A 20,664-nucleotide genomic window follows, 5' to 3' on the forward strand; every position below is an offset into this window, starting at 1 on the left:
GTTCTTGTCCCTTCTTTTGTGTTGCAGTGCACAAAAAAATAACATTTAAGAAAAATCAACATTTTGATTTTCTCTCTTGATATGTCCACAATAGGAATGAATAATGGTGACACATTGTCCTCAGAAGATCAATAGGATCAGAATACTGCATGAAACTGTATCAGAAAACACTGACTTACCATTAACTTTCTGTTCCAGCTGTATTGTATTGAAATCTTTGGACCCAAGCTTCGAGTATAAGTCTTATTGTTATGGTCAAGGAAAAGGATTTTTGTCTGTAAACATTCCAAAAAACTTATATGTGGCTGCCAAGCCAAGTATTCTGTCTGGCATTTGTGAGTTAATGAAAGAACTGCTGTAGCTTTGTAGCTGGATTTCAAAATACAGATTCTGGAAAAGTGTATTGCAGATGTAATGTTACCCAAGCCTCTCTTAATGAGAATTTACATAAAGAATGACCCAGTGGAATTGCAGCACTGTATAGTGCTGCTATTTAGGAGAAAGGAATCATGTCTCAAGCCTAGAGCAACTTAAAAGTGAGGATTTGAAGCTTTTGGTCTCAGGGGGCAAAGTAAGTGCTTTTCAGTTTCTCAAGCCATTCACTGTTGACTGAAGTAGCCTTCTATAGATAGCTGCTAATAGAAAGACTAAAATTATTCAAATATGCCTAATAGTCTGAAACAATATAATGTGTTTTATTTTCACTGTGCTTTTCCTTCAGTGAAGAAATAATCATAAGGTGCATTTTTACAGGACAATTATACATATAAAACAGAATGTGAAAAGCAACATCTTACACCTGAAACATTCAGGGTTCCTAGGTCATGGCTAACTCAAGTACTAGGTAGGCCTGTTAGCACTCACCTCCTGAGAACTTCCTGTCCCTGATGTTAGTCGTGTTTAACCTGCCATCTCTGTGGTCATATGTGTAAACAGACTGAAATATGCACTAGAGTGAGAGAATGTTCTCCCAGCTATCCAAGCTGCCCAGATGAAGATATATATTACCATGGAGTCCCTCTATAGTCATTAAGGATTGATGCACACATCTGGAGAATGGTAGTGATTTTAGAGGAATCATATTCTGTAAGTTGTGCATGTTTTTGTTGGCAGTGCACAAAATCCACGGTTTCTTTTAAATCCACAGTTATATGCTTGAAGTTTGATGCTTAACTTTAGGTTTAATATTATTTCCAATACTGTTCCTACTTACTGTCAGCATATGGAACAATTGTTGCATTAATTGTATTAGGAGAAAATATAAAAATGAAGGGTAATAGAAGATGTAAAACAGTATCTCAGAGTTGCTCGACATGTAAGTTTCCATCTGTGTGTTTATATAATGTAAAACATGAAATAGAAATTTATGTGTACCAGAAATAAGCAAAAAGGAATATCATTGACAAACTCATCTGGGAGACACAGAGAGAGAGTGAGAGATGGATATACACGCACCAGACTACCCAGTGCGGAATTACTTGCTCAGTTAGCAGATTTCAGTGGTGCTAATTGCACTGGTCCTGCAGTACATCACTATCGTTCTTGCTGAGAAATTTCTCCCCAGGCACAGTGAGGGTCAATGTAAGATATTGAGACATTTAATTTATACTTTCGTAGGTTACTTTTATTTTTGTCTGGAAGTATAATCAGAATTTAAGTTAGTTTTTCTAATGCCATGAACTGTTTAGAGATAGATTTATGAAAATTGCAAGCTTTTTAAAATACAAGACTTGAGCGAAAGGGAGATTTGTTACCTCAGAAAGCTTTTCAAGTTGTAAGTAATTGACCACTATTCCTCTGAAATAGGCTTATGGGAAAATATACATCCTTCTCCTTATATAAATGAAAAAACTGAGATAGAAATGGAGTGATTTCCTCAGGGCCATAAGCTGCAATTGGAATCAAAATTATTACTGAGTAGTTTGTGATCCAGCTCAATACCTGGCTGTAACAATACTTACAGGGTCTCCCATGCCTGTCTGTCACTCCTAGAATTACTAGCTCTGGGAGCTATTTCTCTGTGAATGACGATCGTAGTTTACAGCTTCAACTTATTCAGAAACAAGTTTGGTGGATGAGTTCTCTTTCTTTAATCTGTCCGAAGTTTCACTTCTAAATATAATTTGTGATTGAATGATTTAGTTCAGATTGTTCCTAGTGAAAATGCCGCTTCCGTAACTCATTCCATGAAATATTTCCATTTCTGTTAGGAAGTATCAGGTGTTTTGTACTTGGGAGAAAAAGTTCTTCATTGAATTACTGCTTCATGCAATTGCATGCTGTAATACCTTTTATTTAGATGACCTGCAAAGGTTGAAGGGAGGATCAGACTTTCATTACTTTCTGCTTCTGGTGAGGTTAAAAGTGATGCTTTTACCAAGGCTAAGGGAAAAAGTTTTGATTCACAGAAATCAGGGTTCTACACCAGACACCGTTCAATCTGTGTGTGTTCTGCTATCAGCTGGGATGTAATAGGTTTTCCTGGGCTTCATTGGTTCCTGTGACCTGTCTAATCAACCCTTCACAGAGATGGTTAAGACATGCAAATAATATCTGGCCCTCATGTCTTCTTCAAGGCTTTCACTCAGAGCCACTTGCGATGGTCAAGAGACCCTTTCTGTGTGGCAGACAGAAGGACCTGTTGGCAGCGGGGCACCTGTTCTGGTGCTCAGGGCGCTGTCACTCGGGTGCAGGCCGTGGGGCAGCGCAGGGCTCCTGCTGCACGACCACAGGGATGTTTCCTGCGCTGTCTGCCCTGAGGCCGGAGATCCGCTGCCCCGGTACCAGCCTGCGCCCGCGCCCGCCCCTCAGGTCAATGCGGTCCCTGGGGCTGGGGGTCACCAGAGACTTGCTGCCGCCTGGAACCTTCCAGAACAGCGCTCAGCGCACGTGCACCGAGCGAGCGAGTCTGCGCCTGCAAGAGGGCTCCAGGAGGGCCCGACCCAACAGAATGGCGACCGGCTGCACCCGTGTGAGGCAGCCGTGCCCTGGGCCTCGGCGGGGTCAGTGACTGACAGCAATAAAAGGGCTGCGACTGCAAGGACTGCAGCTCCATGAGCGGGACGCCGTTGCTGGACCCGCAGAATGGTGATCCTGTTTCTCTGTTTAATCCTTTCTTTCCTGTCTTTTCCTCACACTACTTTGGGAATTGAAGAAGAACTTGCCCAGAATTTAGTTCCTCCTGACACAGTTTTAAGGATGTTTACAATAAAATGAACTGGTTTTTAACCTCCCAAGGGCCTATGGTTTCTCTGCCCAGCCTTATAAAAGATCACCTCTCCCTGCACCCACTGTGCTAGATGGGGTACCACTAAAAAGAGGTCAGATAAAGCGCTTTGGAAACTTAAGACCTAATTCAGTGTCTCTTTTCTTTGGGCCATGCAAGAATGGAACTGCTTTGGTGCCTTAATTGTTGCTATATTTGAGAATGTAGAACTTAAAAAAGAGTCTGAAGATCTCTTAGCACAGCTGAGCTGAGCTCACTAGAGCTTGCCTCTGGCAGGACGAGGTTTATAGCTGCTTCTCAGCATATTTGAAAGAAGATTATTGCTGCTGATGCGTTGCAAAAAGGTAACATTTGTGTGCATCAGTGACTAAATTGCCCTCTATTATACCACATCCCATAAAATGACAAACCTCATCAATAAAAAAATGTAATAAAGAAAGTACTTGGGGATTTGTCTAGCTGTGGGGAACTAGAAGTACTTAATAATGTGGAATAGCTATATCCAGTGGCAAGTGGGAGGAGTTACTGCTTGTTATTGGAAAACTACTGATTGCAGATGACTTCTGGAAAGGTTTTCTTGTTTTCAAATATTCCAGGTGAAGAAAGGAGTTACAAATGAAGGCTAGTGGTTGCCAGATGACCCTACAGGCTAAGACAGTTGGAAGAGCAAGTATACTGAAGAGATTAATATGACTCTGAAGTACCATCTCTAGTTCACTGGCAGGTAAATTGTCTTGTTGATGAAAGATAATAGCTTTAATTAATATTATTTTTTTCGATTTCTATAAATACAATTTTATTCTTTATCTTCAACTGTGACAAAATGTTATCTTTATTTCAACCTAAGGTAAGAAAGGTACATAGCAATGTGTGTTCCCCTGACCCATGACTTCTCTGTTGTCTTCCTTCTAGCAAGTACAAGGACAGGTACAGTTTTGTTTTTAAGTGACATACCAAGAGTATGCACCAATATTTCTTTTTAAAAGTGTAAATCATATTACAGAATGCCAAAAATGAAAAATACTAATATTAGATTCTTGTCATCTGTTTCATTTAAAGAGCATCTATAGGTCTTAAATCTTAATCTTACAGATTTTTAGACACACTCTTTTCATCACTGGTAAGAGTAATCCTGTTTATTAAAGCTTCTATTCTTATGCCTGTAAAGGCAGTACTATGTTCATAGTAATATCAGGAATTAAAGCTTTCTTAATGCTACATTTTAGCTTGCCACAGTGAAGTATTTTCTAAACAGTAGAATCTGTTTCTCTGAACAAGACCAAGCACTTACACAATTTTGCTTTCATGGTGATGTGGTACCCACCTATGGAAAATAATAGGTGTTTGGAAATTTCTTTTCTCTTGCCTTGACATAAAATTATATGAAAAGTCATGAATTAAGACAAAATAGAGTATTTAGATTATAGTTTCATTTTTTAACAGACTTCTTTACATTTAATGATTGACTATAAGGACATGAACTTCTTTTGAACATGCATCTAATGGGTTGAGAAGGTGTAGCCTTGGAGTGGCTAAGCTTCAAGGTACATGTTTTGTACCTTTCATCTCTGTTAAAGCAAATTTAATCTTTTTAATTTTAGCCAAAGTTTGCCATCTATACCACAGCAGAAGTGTGATGTAAAGTAGAAAAGGCGACAAAAAGGGAAAATTTGGGAACTGAGCAAGACTGAAAAACAGAAAAAGTCCTGCATGTATTTAATTTGCTTTTTAGCTCTGGAGGTGATCTATTCCTGTGCATTTTATATAAGCTGTTTGTAATATCCTGGCCTCAGTCACTGAAGACTTAGAGGGAGCATTTAGAACAGAGGCCTGCTTCTTCAGACAAAGCTGAACTAATGCTTACTGTGTCCATCATTTTAGGATTATGTTCTCATCTTAATTTTGGCAGATGTTCTTTAAACCAAGCAGGATCATACTGCTGTTACTTCTAGCTTTTCTCCTCTGATGTGGGTTTTTCAAAGTTTAACAGTGAGTGAATTACAAATTGACCTACACTTTCAATGAATTTCAAGAACTATTAATGTTACATTGTTATGGGGCAGGTATAAAAGCTACTTTTAGAATTAAGATTTGCAGTAGTCAATGCTTTTGAGTGTTGAGAATTTTTTAGGTGAATTCTGTTTATCTGATAAATGCCTTTGAATTTCAAAGGGAATTATATCTTCATCTAAGCTTGTCTGAAATACTGAAACTTTGTGGATGTTAGAATAGATAATTAATAGGAAAAGTCAGCAAGACATTCATTGCTTTCTTACTAGTTAAAAGCTTTACTTTACCAGTTTCTATTTTACCAGACTTCTACAGATACTAAAAGTTGTTTGTTTTGGTTTTTTTTTTTTCTGAAAAACACATTTTTTTGATTACACTAGCTTTTTGGTATGTTATCAAATCCTTTGCTACTTTCATGGTGATTATTAGCAGTAGGCTTTCTTTTGTATGTCAGATTAATAACTTTCAAATGTGTGACTTTTTAGGTAGCAGACAATGCTTTTCTGGCTGCCCCATGTTGCTTTGAATTAACTTTAAATCAAAGACCTGAGGAAGGCTACCCTTACATAAACTAAACACTGATGAAGCTACCATTGATTAACTGTTAGGCTTTCATTGATTGCATGGTTACAGTTACACAGAAAGATTTCAGACTTTATTTGTGTAGTATTCCTAAATCATAAAAGAGCATTTTGTGTGTTGTATGCATTATGGTGTGAATGTCAAATGTAAATCAGAAAGAGAGAAGAATTTTTTTCCCTTAAAGTGCCAAGAACATTTATATACATTGTTCTTGGTTTGCTAACATAAGGGTTTCTTAAGCTATTCTCTTAAATAAAAAAATATGTAGGTTTAGATTTTCCAACATTATAATGGGAAGTGGTTGTTCCTGCTATTATTCTATTCTACAAATAACTGTAAATTCCACTGTAAATAACAGTGAATTAATAGCATTTTCCATCTGAGATTCTCAAAACAGGTCATCAAACACTTAAAACTTCTGAAGAATAGAATGACCCACAGTGAGGTTTGGCCACAGGAGGAGATGTTTTGCTGTGGAAATGGAAGAGCAGCCCACTTCCTGCACGTGCTGTAAGCTGCCCCAATGCATATAGTACAGCTCCCAGTTGGGTGCCACCTGGAAGGCAAGCAGGAGATGCAAATATGTGCAGAAGAGTATGAGAAGATGTGTCCTATTTAGGTGAAGCTCTCTCCTCTATAGTCCCTCCTATGAAAAGCAGTCTTTCTGAATCTCTTCCTATCTGTAATGATTTATTTCATGTGTGCCAGCTTACCTTTTTGAACACCTTAGTGTTGCAGAACTGCAGTACTGCTGTGTTGGGAAGAGCAAGAGGTGACCTTTCATACCACTATTTTTGCAATTAATCTAGTCAAGGTTAAGCTAAGGAGATTCCCCTACTGTTCATGCCTCCCATATCTAGGGTACAGCTGGCTTTATCTGCACTTTTGAGTGCTGGACATTATTTTTCTTGGCTATTTGATCCAGTTAATTATTCTGCAGGCTCCCAGCTATATCCTTGACTCTTCATGAACTCATGTTCCAACTGAAGGCCAAGATTTTTCTTTCTAGGGGAGCAAAAAACGTTGTGTCACTAATACATTCAGGATGCATACTAACTGCTAACATATGCCCATAAGGAATAAGGTTACAATCCCATCTTGGATTAGCAAAACTGAACTTACTTCATGCCATTTCATTTCATTTTCTTCTTCACTTTCATTTAAAAAAATTCTACTGGCTTTTGGGGAAGGAGATTATTCCTATCCTTTGTCTTGTGGGAGTAAGCAGAGCTCTCCAGTATGTCTGTTGCTTTGAATCAGATGTTATAGATAGACTACCTCATTAGTGCACTTTCCTAAGGGGACTCAAATATTTTAAGCTCTGTTCTGTTTTAAACACTGTTCTGTTCTGATCCTGTTCTGCTTCGACAAGTGAGCCTTAAAGCGAGCATAACTGTGCTGACTGCTTGAATTCTAGCCCTTCACTTCTGCAGGATTCAATGCCATCTTCTTCAGTATTAGTTGTGTCAGACTTTTATGATGTAAACTGAACTACAAACTGCCCAGAGAATTGCAGCTGAGCCAGGCTCTAAGTGGTGTGATAGCAGCCTCCTTGAAAAATACGGGGTGCTATTTCCCCCTTCTCCAAATCCATGTTTTTTCCTTTTTTTGTCATCTTATTCTTGTTCTGTTAATGGCTTGCCCTCCTTGAAGTTCCACCATTGAAGTTGTATGTACCACTAGCTACAAATACTGCAGTAACTTTTATAATATTTTATTTTTTATTGGCATCTGCGTTGCCTCCTGCTTTTCCTTTTCAGAAGGTGGCCTGTTGTCCTGGGTTCAGCAGTAGCAGTCATTTTTCTGCTTAGTAGCTGGTGCAGTGCTGTGGTTTTGACTGTGTTTTTTGTCCTGGCTGAACCCAGGACACCTGTTCTCAGAGTGCATTGACATAGAGCCCTCAGCTGAGCCCATACTTGTTCCTGAATGTCATAGAAAGGATAGTTTGGCAATCTGGATGTGTGGGATGCAGTTTGGATGTATTTCTGAAGTAATTTCAGAAAGAGTAGCTTTGACCAGTATTTGATCATGTTTCTGCTATTTGTGGGGGTTATATTCCACTATGGCTTGCTTTGGAGTATGTTTTTTTGTTTTTCTGATCAGGCAGGGACATACAACTAGTTGTCAGAAAAACAGTAGTCCTATTTAACAAATCAAAAATGCGTGTCATTAACAGTATTGTGGTATGGATGCCTGAGATCACATTGAGGTTATTTGGGTTTTTCAGACTGTTTTCAGGGGTGATATGGATAGGGGCATGCATTCAGGTAGACTGCTATGTGATGATAACCTGGATTCATAACTAGTAACAAAATGAGATGGTGCAGGTGGATTTATACTATACAATAGTGCAACATACAGGAGTGAGAAAACATGGTTTACAGTTTTTCGTCTAGGAAAAGAAAGAAAAACAGTGAAGTTAGAAGGCAAGAAATTCAGGTGTTGGTTTATGGAAGCTAAATAAATAATGAGCAGCTCTCAGCTGCATGGATTTTATTATTGAAAGAGCAGATTTAATATTATTGGGTTGACTTAAACCCTTTTATTTCATAATTTGTGATAGAACTTAATAGCTAACACATATAAAGAAGAGATTGGCAGAGGTTTATGACTTTTAAAAACACTTAACATATTTTGGCAAATAGTGTGGAGCAACTATCATTTCAAATAATGAAGATACTTAAATAAGGTAATAGATTATTCCTGTTATCATTTTAGTGCCTGTATTTTGCTTAGTATAGTTGATACAAAATGACAATTTTATTATAATCTTCCTGACAAAATTTTAGTGCTGTAATTTGTAGCACAGTTATAAACTTGTGACTAGGATAGAAAATAGATTACAGTATTTTTTGCCTGGAAGAAATTTTTAAAATCAAATAGAAGTGAGCCTGTTTATATGCATATAATTATGATCATTTTTTACAATCTTTTCTTTATAAGAACATATTCACTTTGGCAGATTGTTAATTCTGATTTTAGGGTATGCAATCAAATTTAAAGAAAATGTTTTTTATTGAGGCTGTTATAATCTGAATCTGTTACTTGGGGGCCAGTGTCTCACTTCTTCTCAAAGTAGTTACACTCCAGAGCTGAATTGTTAAATAGTACAAGAGATTTCTAAATAGATGAATAATTTTGTTATGAAGATACGTGTGGGAGAAAGCTTAAAATTGAGAGACTGTTCTTTGCCATATGCACTTATGGAAGAGAGACATTAATTATCTCTCATAAACTGTCTTTGATTTCTTGGATCTAGCAGCTTTAAAACAAAAGTCTGATGTCAGTAAATACTGCAGTCATTAATTTTTAGATTCACAAAATATGTGGGTGGGTAAAGGAAAAACTGGGCAAAAATATATGGAGAGACCTTTTTCTTAAATAACTGAATCCTTTGTTTCACTTAGTTCAAAGTATATTTATGGTACAGTTTGCAGCCTGTAACAACAAGTGTACTGTATGAGAGAGCATATGGAATTAAGGACTATTGTGTATTTCATATACATGAAGGAAAAGACTTGTGATTAGAAACAAAACCATCAATGTTGTATTCTAAATCCTCAATGCTAAACCAAATAACCTGTTATATGTAACAATGCTGAAGTACTTAACATATATATTCTTACAGCTCTCAATCTACATAGAGTTCTGTAGCATTCTACAGCACTTTGTGAAGCCAGTTTCAGAGTGATGTCTATTAAAAATAAATGTTAATGTTTCAGGAAAGTGTAGATTTTTAAAGGTGATTCATGGTTTCTTTCTTTTAAATAATGAGAATTGTGTACTGCAGGACAAGTTCAGGAAGTATAAAAGCACTTTACAAATAAAAGAGATTGAATATGGTGTAAAATATTAAAGCTTTATACTGACAGATCTGTTTTTATTTAAATTTTCATTGAATTTTTTCTTTGAAGTAACAACAAGAGACACATACTGTTGGCAGATAAACGATGCAGTGCTGAACAAGTGGCTACTTAACCCTAGAACTGTCAGACACCATTATTTTCAATGTCAAGGACCTGGAAACCTTTATGCAATATATTCTGTTCTTCAAATTAAAATGGTCAAATTTTTGTTTTTTTGTACATTTCTGTGTCATGGCTACATGTGATATCTAGACTAGCTCAGCAGGGAATGCTGAATTTGGCTCTAGACCTCCTTACGACATGAAGCCAAATTATGCTTCAGGTTATCTTGAAAGCTCCAGCAGCAGTGCCTGAAGCAATGTCGTTGTTCTTCTTTTGCTCCAAGTTTTAAAATATACTAATGTCTGAAGCAGACATTCTGTTGTCCTAATTTATAAATATAACAATGTAAGAATCTCTCAAGAGCACAGTGCGTTATTCTATGAAGGCAAGAATTTGCAATATGCTGAATTCTACTTCTGAATTTTATGTTTACCTGTTAAATAATTTCAGGACATATTAGTATTTTAAATTAGGGAAGATCATTATTGTCCTGGGTTCAGCAGTAGCAGTCATTTTTCTCCTTCTTAGTAACTGGTGCAGTGCTGTACACCAGGACAGTTATGTATGTCTCTGTTGAACTTGCTATGACAAAAGGCTTGTGCATTGTTCTTTTCTTATTTGAATAAAGTATGTAGGTTCCCAGATACCTGACAGCTGACCCCCAGAAAGACTGGATGGGCTAGTGCCTTTAAGTGACAATAGTGTATACCATCAAAACATGTTGCTTTCTTTTCTGCAGTGTATAACCTTAAGCAGGAGAAACATATCTTTACCTTCATATTGTAAAAGGAATCTTTCATATATAACTTTTTTATAATTGAGATAAAACCAAGAATTGTTAGAGTCTTGCTGCTTTCAGGTATGAGGCAGGAAAATGTGAATTATGCATATATATCAGAGCTTTACTGTACTAGTTTTATAGCAGGTAAATTCTAAGCTGCCTTGCTTAAGGGTATGATCTACTTTACTTGACTTCAAGTGAATGGGAAAAGGTTTCCTTATGTTGCTTGAAACTTTGCAGGCTCGCTCATCAGGATTTTGCTTGGAATAAAAACATCAGATGAGATCCCTGAATCTGATGCATTACAGTGAGTTTTAATTGGTTGGTAATAAAGAAGAGAGAGCACAGGAGAGGCCACATCCCCAGTGCCGTGTCCATATATTCTGTTCCCTGTGATACTATAGTTTCATCCATCAATGTCAATCAAGCTTTATGAAAATGCAGGGGTTTGTTTTGGTTTGGGGCTGTGTTTTGTTAGGGGCTTTTTGTTTGTTTGTTTTGGGTTTTTTTTGTTTGTTTATTTGTTTTTTTCTTTTCTTTTAAGGTGGAATATGTATGGCCACTTACTTAAAAATTCATTTCAAAGAGTCTGCTGTGTTGGACTGCAGAGATAGAAGAGATGCCACCAATATTCCATTAGTATAGAAAAATACTTCAGTACTAGTATTCATAGAATCATTGAATGGCTTGGGCTGGAAAGGACCTTAAGATCATCTAGTTCCAGCCCTCACACTAGACCGTATTGCCCAAGGCTCTGTACAGCCTGGCCTAAAACACTGCCAGAGATGGAGCATTTACCACTTCTTTGGGCAACCTGTGCCTGTTCCTCACCACCCTCACAGTAAAGAACTTCTTCTTTATGTCTAACTTGAACTTCCCCTGTTTAAGGTTTGAACCCATCACCCCTTGCTCTATCACTACAGTCCTTGATGAAGAGTCCCTCTCTGGCATCCTTGTAGGCCCCTTTCAGATACTGGAAGGCTGATGAGAGGTGTCCACGCAGCTTCTCTTCTCCAAGCTGAACAGCCCCAATTTTCAAGTATATATCATGGCAATATTAATGAGGATTACTCATATTAAAGTCATTTAGTGTATTCTTGGACGAAGGCTACAATTATTCATTGTATTGATTCTGTCCCTCATTTTCGTTTCACTTGCAGTAGGCAGGCCTTCCCCTAATGTTTTGAAGGAAGGGGTAAATTCGAGAACAAATAAAATGTCTTTACTCTAATTTCTATAATATCTTCTTATTTATTCTTAAATTATTTATCAAAATCTCTGCATAAATTCTTGTCAGAACTTCTAATGTGTTCTCTCCATTTATTTACATTCTTCATTTACCTCCCTGTAAGAAAATTCATAACATCAATGAAATGATGAGAGTGAGTTTTAGGTTCTGCTAGGACCTAGTGAAATCTAGACAGAGCCATGGAAACTAGCATTGGAACCATCACTGTCAGCTTCATCACCTACTTTAATTTTACAAAGTACTAGTGGCTGAATTCCTTGATTGCAAACTTAATGGCCATCAGTGGATTACATTTAATCTGGAAACTATTTTGTAATGAAGTATGCTCAGTTAACAAGTGTGATGGGTTGGCACACCGCACCACCAGTGTATGTATGGTATGGAACTTGAGGGACAAAACAAGTTTTGAAGCTGGTGAAGAGAGCCTCCTGCACGAAGTAAACCCCTTCCCATTTTCCCTTCCCATTCTCCATACCTGACTTGATGTTTTAAAATAACAAATTGGAAGTGAATTGGGGGAAAAGGGGAGAAGTGATTACTTCAGCCATTTTACTACTTACTGAGGTGGGGACTGGATTTTGTTTGCTGTGTTATCAAGAGCTATAGAGCTATCTGATTTGGTCTGTGAATGCTCTTGCAAATACTGTAGAGGCAGAGTTGTGGTAGTTGTGTGTTGTGCCTGAACAGCAGGAAAGGAGAAAACAGGTGCTAAACAGCAACGATTAGCATATGTATACCAACTGATGAGGTGTTAAACATTATCTCATGCAGAGGTGTCAAAACCTTGGCCAAAGGATCTGTTATAACCTGTTACCTGAAACAAGACAGATGATACAAGCCACAAAGGGCTTCATATACCAAATGACCCGGTCAAAATCAGTACAACTCATTTATGTATTTTCAGGAGATTTGCAGTATGTGCCTTCAGAACCAATGCATTTCTCAGCATGGTTAATCATCACATAATCTCATGATGGTTTCAAAACGAATGAATGCCTCATTGTGTGCTAGTGCGGCGTGGCCTTGAAATCCCGTCTCGTCTTTTCTTTTGTCACTTGTGTCATTTACTGTGTGATATTTTTTTCTTTAAGTATTACTTGCAGTGGAAGCTGGAAAGCAAGATTTAGTAATCTTACTTTAAATTGTTGTCATGGTCTGCTGCTTTTCACACACTGAAATTATCAGGTTCTATTAGCGACTGTGCTCTTCTCTTTCATTTTTATGCCATATATTCTTTATGACCATTTAATGAATGCACTTAACAGTAATACATGTGAATATGATAGTCATGCATCTTTCATGAATTTTTCCTTTAACTTTTGCTCTCCATTTCATGCCCCAGGCATGGCTTGAACTTTTTTCCTTCCTATTGTCAATATAACCTTCATTGACTCAATTTTCATTCTGTTGCCTTCATGATAACTGAGAGATTCAGTCCCCAGTAGAAAAGTTTGCTACTTTCAGCTATTAATATTTACTTGTATGTAATAACCAAGCTTTTTTTTTTTTAAATTACAGTAGGGCTAAAAAATCTATTATTAAAACAAGATACTGCTTTCATTTTTTGCATCTCTTCCTTTATTATTTTGGTAGTTATATGAGAAGTGATACTATTAGAAATTGCCAGTTGCCTGGAAGATGTCTCTGGGCCTTATGATGAGAGGTGTTCTCACAGTCAGACACTATCCTACACTGTACTAAACTGTCTCCCAGCCCTCATCCGACAGTATACCCTTGGACAAATGCCATCCTCCATCAATTACCTGTATTTTTATTATTGTTGTATAGATAAATGTGTGTAAAAAAAAAACATACTACTGAAATTAAGTTGCCACTCCCTCTTGAAAATAATCAAATGTCTATATTTGAGGATCAATCTCTAAATCGTCTTATCCCATTTATCTTTCCTGACCTTGCTTGTACCCAAGTAAAACCTCCAGGGATAGGTTCTGGTGCACCTGATATCTTCTTGTACCATGGTGTCTTTGTTGAGAGTTTGATTTCATAGTGTTTTGAAGGTGCGGCTGAAGTAGTACAACTTCATGTAGGCTGAAAGATGGAAGATTCCATGTGAACACTGTGGGATGCTAGCCAAAATAACGTACTTTAGTTTATCTATTAATCAAATGCATTATCAAATGTATTATCAGTTTCACTCTAATATGATGCTAAACTATTACAGTTATGACTGTAGTATATGAGAGTATAATAAAGCTTAGAAATGGTATACACAGTTCTTTTCCACCCTTAATGGAAAGTACATATTCTTTAGGGTTTGTTGTGTATTGTAATCAACACATTGTAAAGAGACTGATTCTGGTGGGTGCTGAGCATGTTCATGTTTTGCTGATTTTCAGCACAATGACTGAGTCAATGAGATTTGCATTATTTTTCAGCGACTAATTATTCCTAGTTGGCAAGAGCTCAAGCAGATTTTAAGCATATGATTACCTTTTTCTATTTGGGTTATCTCAACTGTAACAAGAAAGCATTTAAGGACTTATTCAGTTGTAGTTCTTCAGACCTTGCCAATCAGTCTTGAGAGTCACAGCTACTCACCTTAACCTGCACAGGAATTGCAAATTTTATTTGGCTTTACTCTGAGTTACAGCCTCAATATGGAGCTCATACCTTAGAACGAGTGTGCGTTTGGAGAGGAGGATGTGAACCTGTATAAAAGACTGCATTTAACTCATGAACCATTCATTGACATGAGATTGCCTCTTTCCTGGCAGTCCTTCTCACCACAGAGAATAACTGAAAGAATATTAGGTTACAGAACCTCTACTTTATCTGAATAAATTCTTATAAAAGTGTTTCAGAAAAAAGACTTTCCTGCAGATTCACAATTACTTGCCAGCTTCCTATTAATTACGTTACATATGAAACTATGGTGAGGTGGGTTATTGGGCTGTACTGTGTCATACAGAGGCTACATGATTTAGCTATGTAATCTCATGTGAAAAAGAAAACTGAAAAGAGAGAAGTCATATGCTTTTCTACAATAACTTATTTCCTTTCCTTTAAAATAAATGTGTTGCTTGTTGATTCTTCCAGTCTTTTCAGCACTATAAGGGTTAGGATTTTTTAAAAGGAGACAATATTTTACTTTCATGCTATGTTTCTCTTTTTGTCTAGAGTGTTAGGAAATAAGGTGGATACAGATCAGAGTTAGTACATTTCCAACCTGGTGTTGAAATCTTCCTCGTGAGATGGGCCTGAGTCTTTGGAAAGGGAAAAAGCATGCACCAGATAGTATTCACTATTGTCCACCCAGAAAATAGCAGAAGCACTCGTTGCCAGTAGGCCTTGAGACATGAAATAATAAATCTTCCTTGTTACAGTGTAATAACGCGTTAAAATATTAAGTGAGGTCTCAGTGTTTTAGATAAGAATTAGAGTATAGGTAAAAGAGTTGACATGTTAGTGTATGGAATCTTTACTAGTAGGTTGTCGCACAAACAGCAGCAAAGGGAAGCTTTGTGGCACCTTACGCAGGGTGTTGCAGAGGATTAAATAAAAGTAACTGGCCTGGGCTGTGCTATTGGTGTTTGGGATCCTTTTCTACATAGTGAGAAGGAGTCTGTAGTTGTGAAGCTCTTAATGCTACTCAAAAGGGGATCTATCGGTAAGAGCTTCTGTAGCACTATTACTGTATCAGTGCAAGGTTTAATATCTAATTTTTCCAATAATAGGTCATTTTGTTCCCACACATGTTAACCACAAAGTTAATTTTCTCTTTCTTGATTGTGTTAAGAGATGCCAGGCAATCTCCCCAACAAATGTAACTGACTAATGCTTAAAATCTGGTGTGAGGGAGTTGAATTTTCATAGCTTAATTAGTGTTAGCAGGTTGCCAATTAATTAATGAAATTCTTTTGTGCTATCTCCAGCTGTATTTAATTAGACTGGGTTTAGAGGAGGAAAAGCTATTGTCTACATGTAGGGAGATTTGCTCAGAAATGGTGTTGTGCACCTTGTTTTAAAGGCTTTTTTTCTTTTCCTTTCAAATCCCTAATTCTTCACATTCTGCAAAAGACAGCAGTGTATTCTGTCAGCAAATAAGTGGTTAGCAAGTTATTAGTTTTATGGTATGACATGGAAGCATTTTTGGATTATAGTGTTTTAGATAAACTGTTGAAGTTCACCAGGAAAAAAACCCAGTGTGAGTAATTAAAAATGTATCTGTTAAGTTCCAAGTTAGATGCTGGTATAATGCAACCCAATGATACAGGATTTTCAAAGAGGAATGTATTAAATTACAACAGGGAAGACCAGATCTTCATTTGTTTTGTTGATTTAAAAGACATTAAAATGTAAAATCTAAAACTAATGAGCCATGAGTTAAAATTCTGCACAAACTTGAGACTTGTCAGAAACGTCTGAATATGAATATTGGGTTTTTAGTGACAGAACTTGTATCTTACAATCAAGTGAACTTCCGTTATCTCTCCATAGTTCATAGTTGGATTTCCAGTTACTCCCAGCACCCCCATATTAAAAGTAGTGATTTATTTCAATTTTGTTTAAAAGAGAAAATATATTTTAAAACAAATAAACAAACCAACCAAAAAACCCATAAGAAAATAAAACAAACTTTTATATCTTGGTAATAAAAGTAACAGCTGTAGGTGATCAGTCATCTTTCTTTTCCCAATTTCCTAACTCATTGACAAATACAAGGACCAATTATCTACATTTCTCTCTTTCTTTCATACTTAAGCATCTTTCGTGGGTGTTCTAAATCACCATAGATGGAAGGCCATTGAAAACAAATGTGGAAGATTTCAGTATGTCAATTGGGAAAAGATTTCAAATATTACCAAAAGCCATTCCACCGCTGTATCAAAATATAGTACTTGAGAGTCATTTTCAAGCACAAGACTATTTAATTCCATTTTTATTGAAAAGTGATAAAGAAAATAGCTGTGAATAAAAATACAACTATATTTACAGGAAGTTAAATTTAAGGTGTAGCTTCAATTATTCGCTTTCCCAGACTGACTGTGCATCACACCCTTCTGAACTGAACTGGAATGGAGGTATTTATGCAGCTGACTGCCTCCAGAAGTAATCTGAGCTTTGTATTTGACAATCATAACATGAATAGTTTCAGACCAGGATTCAGAAATTACATACTGATTGTCTGGACACAAGTCTGCCTGTGCCTAGTTTATATGTGCTTGGAGAGATAGCAGATTTCTGTTTTCATGAAAACAGAATGGCTTTAAATGGTTTTGCTAAATTGTTTAATTTGTATTTAGGAGAAAATGACATTTCATTGTAGAATGTGCCTTTCTACCTGTATGTATTTGTGTTAATCTCTTCAGGATTATGCTAAAACTTCATTGTTTAAAAAGTATGTGCAAGGGTGGGAGAGGCAATTTACTTTCTGTGCATTTTGTGATAATCTTGTCAGTGCATCACAGAGTTCCTTGGGCATCTCCATCCAGGTGTACTCAAATTGCAGTCATTGCAAATTATATACTTACCTTCCCTCTGTACCAGCATAATAGCTCCAGCTAACTAGAAAATTCACTCCAGTGATTTTTTAAATTAAACAATACAAGCATTTAAGATATTATTTATATCTCTTTAACAGAGAATAGCACTTGAAGGAACACCCTGCGTGACTGGATCCAGTTTCCTGCTAGTGCAGTCAGGCATAGGAAAGGGATTGTAAAGTAAATTGATCAAGCTACATCTCAAAAGCGCTTAGGATCTTTATGTTGACTTTGCTGCTGCAGAATGCTGCTCCAGAACATTACAGCCCAAGGAACTTTAATTTCTGTTTATACGTAGACCCATTGACCTTCATTTATCTTACCATATTCAACAGGATCATTCCAGTTTTTAGCTTATGATATCCTACATACCTGCTTCAGGCTTAGAAACTTAACTTTTAAGTCACATTAATATGCCAGTGAAGTTATTTCCTTCTGTGCTGGAAAGTGTGACAAAGCAATGTGCATGACTGAAAGTGATGGGCATGCTTTAATTTCTCCTATTGTAAACTAACACAATTACTGTCAGAGTTACCTCTCAAGGACGTTAATATGCATAGGCCTTAAAAGCAATGGTTTTTAGTTAGGTAATAAAATCATTACTTCTGGACTTGGTTCCAGAGCCATATGTACTTAAAGAAAGAAAACCTTTCAGTTAATGTTCTTATTTATACAACATTGGCAGCTCTTCATTTGCAAATTGTGTGGTGATCACAGGTAAGCTGATGCATCTGTGCTGACTACAACTGAATTGATCTTGCTTAGTCCAGCATTTAATTTGGCTTTCTGCTGCAAAGCTATATGAACCTTTGTAATGTGCTAATAATGTATCCACTAAATCTATTCTTTATAGTTCAGTGGGGAGGTAGTTGACTATTTTATTGTGGGAAAGACTTTAAAGTTAAAGGGGCAGTGACAGCTTTTAGACCTAACATTTAAGGGGACTTAGTAAAATCCACCTCCTGACATTTATTTGTTTTGAGTTATAACTTTATATGAACTATAGATAAAGGATTTTTATTATCTATCTAGAACCACATATATATTGAAAAAAACAAGGGGTGACTAATCTAGGTATACATTTTGTTTCATTTTCAGATAGAGTTGAATCAGAAAAGCTGTATGGCTTTCTAGAAGCCTTGTGTATTTCTGTAAGTTTTAGAGCAGGATCAATCAGTGCTGTCTGTGCCTGACTCTGCCTTTATTACAATGACTGTGAGGTTACATTTTCAATCTCAGTATAGATTATGATGGTTAGTTTATTATTATGTCATCAAGAGCTATTTAGATTCCTGTGTCTGGGAATCATCAAAAGTCCTTTGTGAACTGGAGGGGAGCCAAACTGGAGTTTTCAGGTTAAAACAAAACTTTTTTTCTAAAATGAGGTAAGGGCAAAAATCTGCAAAGAACTGATGGTCGTGTGGCATTGGAGACTGTCTTGGGTAAAGTAATCACTGAATGACAGAATTTCAATTCTTGGAGAAAGGAAGAGGGTCATCAAAACCACTACCTTAGACTTCCAGACAGCTGACTGTTTAGAATGCTGCTAGAGAGAGTCCCTTGGGAAACAGTACTGAAGGACAGAGAGGTCCAGGAGGGCTGGACACTTTCCATGGAATCTGCAAGGCACAGGAACAGGCAGTCTCCATGTGCTGAAGATCAAACTGTTGGGGAAGGAGACCAGCCTGGCTGAACACATAGATATTGCTGGAACTCGGGGATAAAAAGACAATTTATCACCTTGGAAGAAGGGACTGACAGCCCAAGAAAGGATGTTGTTAGGTTGTGCAGGGAGGAAATTAGAAAGGTGAAGCACAGCTGGAATTTAATCTGGCCACATACTGATGACAACCATGTACTAAATTGATAGGTTTTTTTTTTTTTTTTTGTGGTAAACTTTTGTTTCCTCTGCATGTCCTGGATACTTTATGTTCAAAGCTATAGATCTGAAAAATTTCTAAGTGCTGTCAGATAGCTACTTCTGATTTTTCTGCTTGATTATTTGTGGGTTTCTTCCTTCAAAATCTAAAATCCCCTTCCCAAATGTCACACAACCCAAGACAGTTCTGTCTTTCAGGTCCAGACCTGTTGCATTTTTATTTTCCTCTTGCTGATGAGATTCAAGATGTCAGAGCTTGCAAATATACTTATCCAGATGAAGAAATCATATATAAAGACTGTATAAGGAAAAGAAGAAAGCAGATTAACACCTTTAATCTGGCTAGAAGACCCATGCAAGAGGCATTTTAATTTAATATTAAGGAATTGAACTATTTCAATCTATAAAATGTTGTAATTCTATCTGCACTGGCATAGTATGAAAAAAATAATAGTAAAAGTGCTGTACCTTATTTCTAAAATGCTTTTTGGCAAACACAGCAGTGCTGGCTAATGGGACTAAAGCTGTTGAGAGCTATTTGCTCATCTCCTTAGCCCAACTGGTTCACCAATATTTAGTCTACTGTTCAGTTTCTCTATGGAGGGGAAATGGGAGATGGAGTTTCTGTGGTTCTCTGCAGACAGGAAGAACTGAACAAGAATGATGCTTTTATCTGCTGTTCTAGGCTTTTTCTGGTCAGGATGTTGCTCAACATCATCTAGTTTCTTATGGTTCCCTTGATTCTCTGTACTCTTCGGCATCCTACAGTTTTCCTCTCAAAGGTTTTCATGCTCTTCATCATCCGTCCTCACTTGTACCTCCACTGTTTCAGTCCCTTGTAGAGACCAGCTTGTCTGCATTACTGTGGCACGGACAGATTTTTTAATGATACATTTTCACATGCATGTAATGTATTATGACATGATAGTTCTGCTCTTTCAGTGGCTTGTGAATGGAGATGTAACTTTCAATGGTGGCTTTAGTAAGTTTTGACTGGTAACAATTTGATAAGATGGAAGAATTCAGTCTGAGCTTTAGTGAACAGGTACCTTATATCTTTTTTGGAATCTGGTCCTTCAGCTTGAAGCAAGTGCTGCAGACCCATTTATCTGGAAAAAGGGAATATGCAGTGATGTTAATAAACAGGACAGTGCTCAAACTAACCATAATTTTTATTATTTTTATGCAGATGAGCACTAAACCCTGTTTAATGAGTCACTTATATCTCAGTTCTGAAGACCTGCTCATAGGATTTTATATACATATATATATGTGTGTGTGTGTGTGTGCCCCTGAATCTTGTCAAGAAGAAAAAGAGGGTCATATGATGAATATAACTTGTGATCATCAGAGATATGCTCTTGTGCACAGACTCCACCTTGCAATGCTGGAGTGGAGGGGTGAAAAAGTCGGGGGCTGCACCTTCATGAGCATTTACTTTAGTGGGTTTTTTTTTAATAACCAC

The 20,664-nt window shown here is 37.0% G+C and overlaps 1 long non-coding RNA gene across 4 annotated transcripts in view; it reads left to right on the forward strand.

Annotated features, from left to right (window-relative positions):
* The window catches only part of LOC134168122 (uncharacterized), a 154,024-nt gene that overhangs the window by 42,792 nt on the left and 90,568 nt on the right, over positions 1 to 20,664 (forward strand). For 3 of the 4 annotated variants that reach the window (XR_009966436.1, XR_009966434.1, XR_009966433.1), the window contains exon 2: positions 3,823 to 3,950. This is a non-coding gene — a long non-coding RNA (uncharacterized LOC134168122). Of the gene's footprint in view, positions 1 to 2,906; positions 3,088 to 3,822; positions 3,951 to 20,664 lie in introns of those variants that run through there. The other variant, XR_009966435.1, reaches the window with a different exon arrangement.

Source organism: Pezoporus occidentalis, unplaced genomic scaffold (genome assembly GCF_034315485.1).
Source record: "Pezoporus occidentalis ecotype Australia unplaced genomic scaffold, CSIRO_AGI_Poc_V1 ctg30, whole genome shotgun sequence".
Lineage (NCBI taxonomy): Eukaryota > Metazoa > Chordata > Aves > Psittaciformes > Psittacidae > Pezoporus > Pezoporus occidentalis.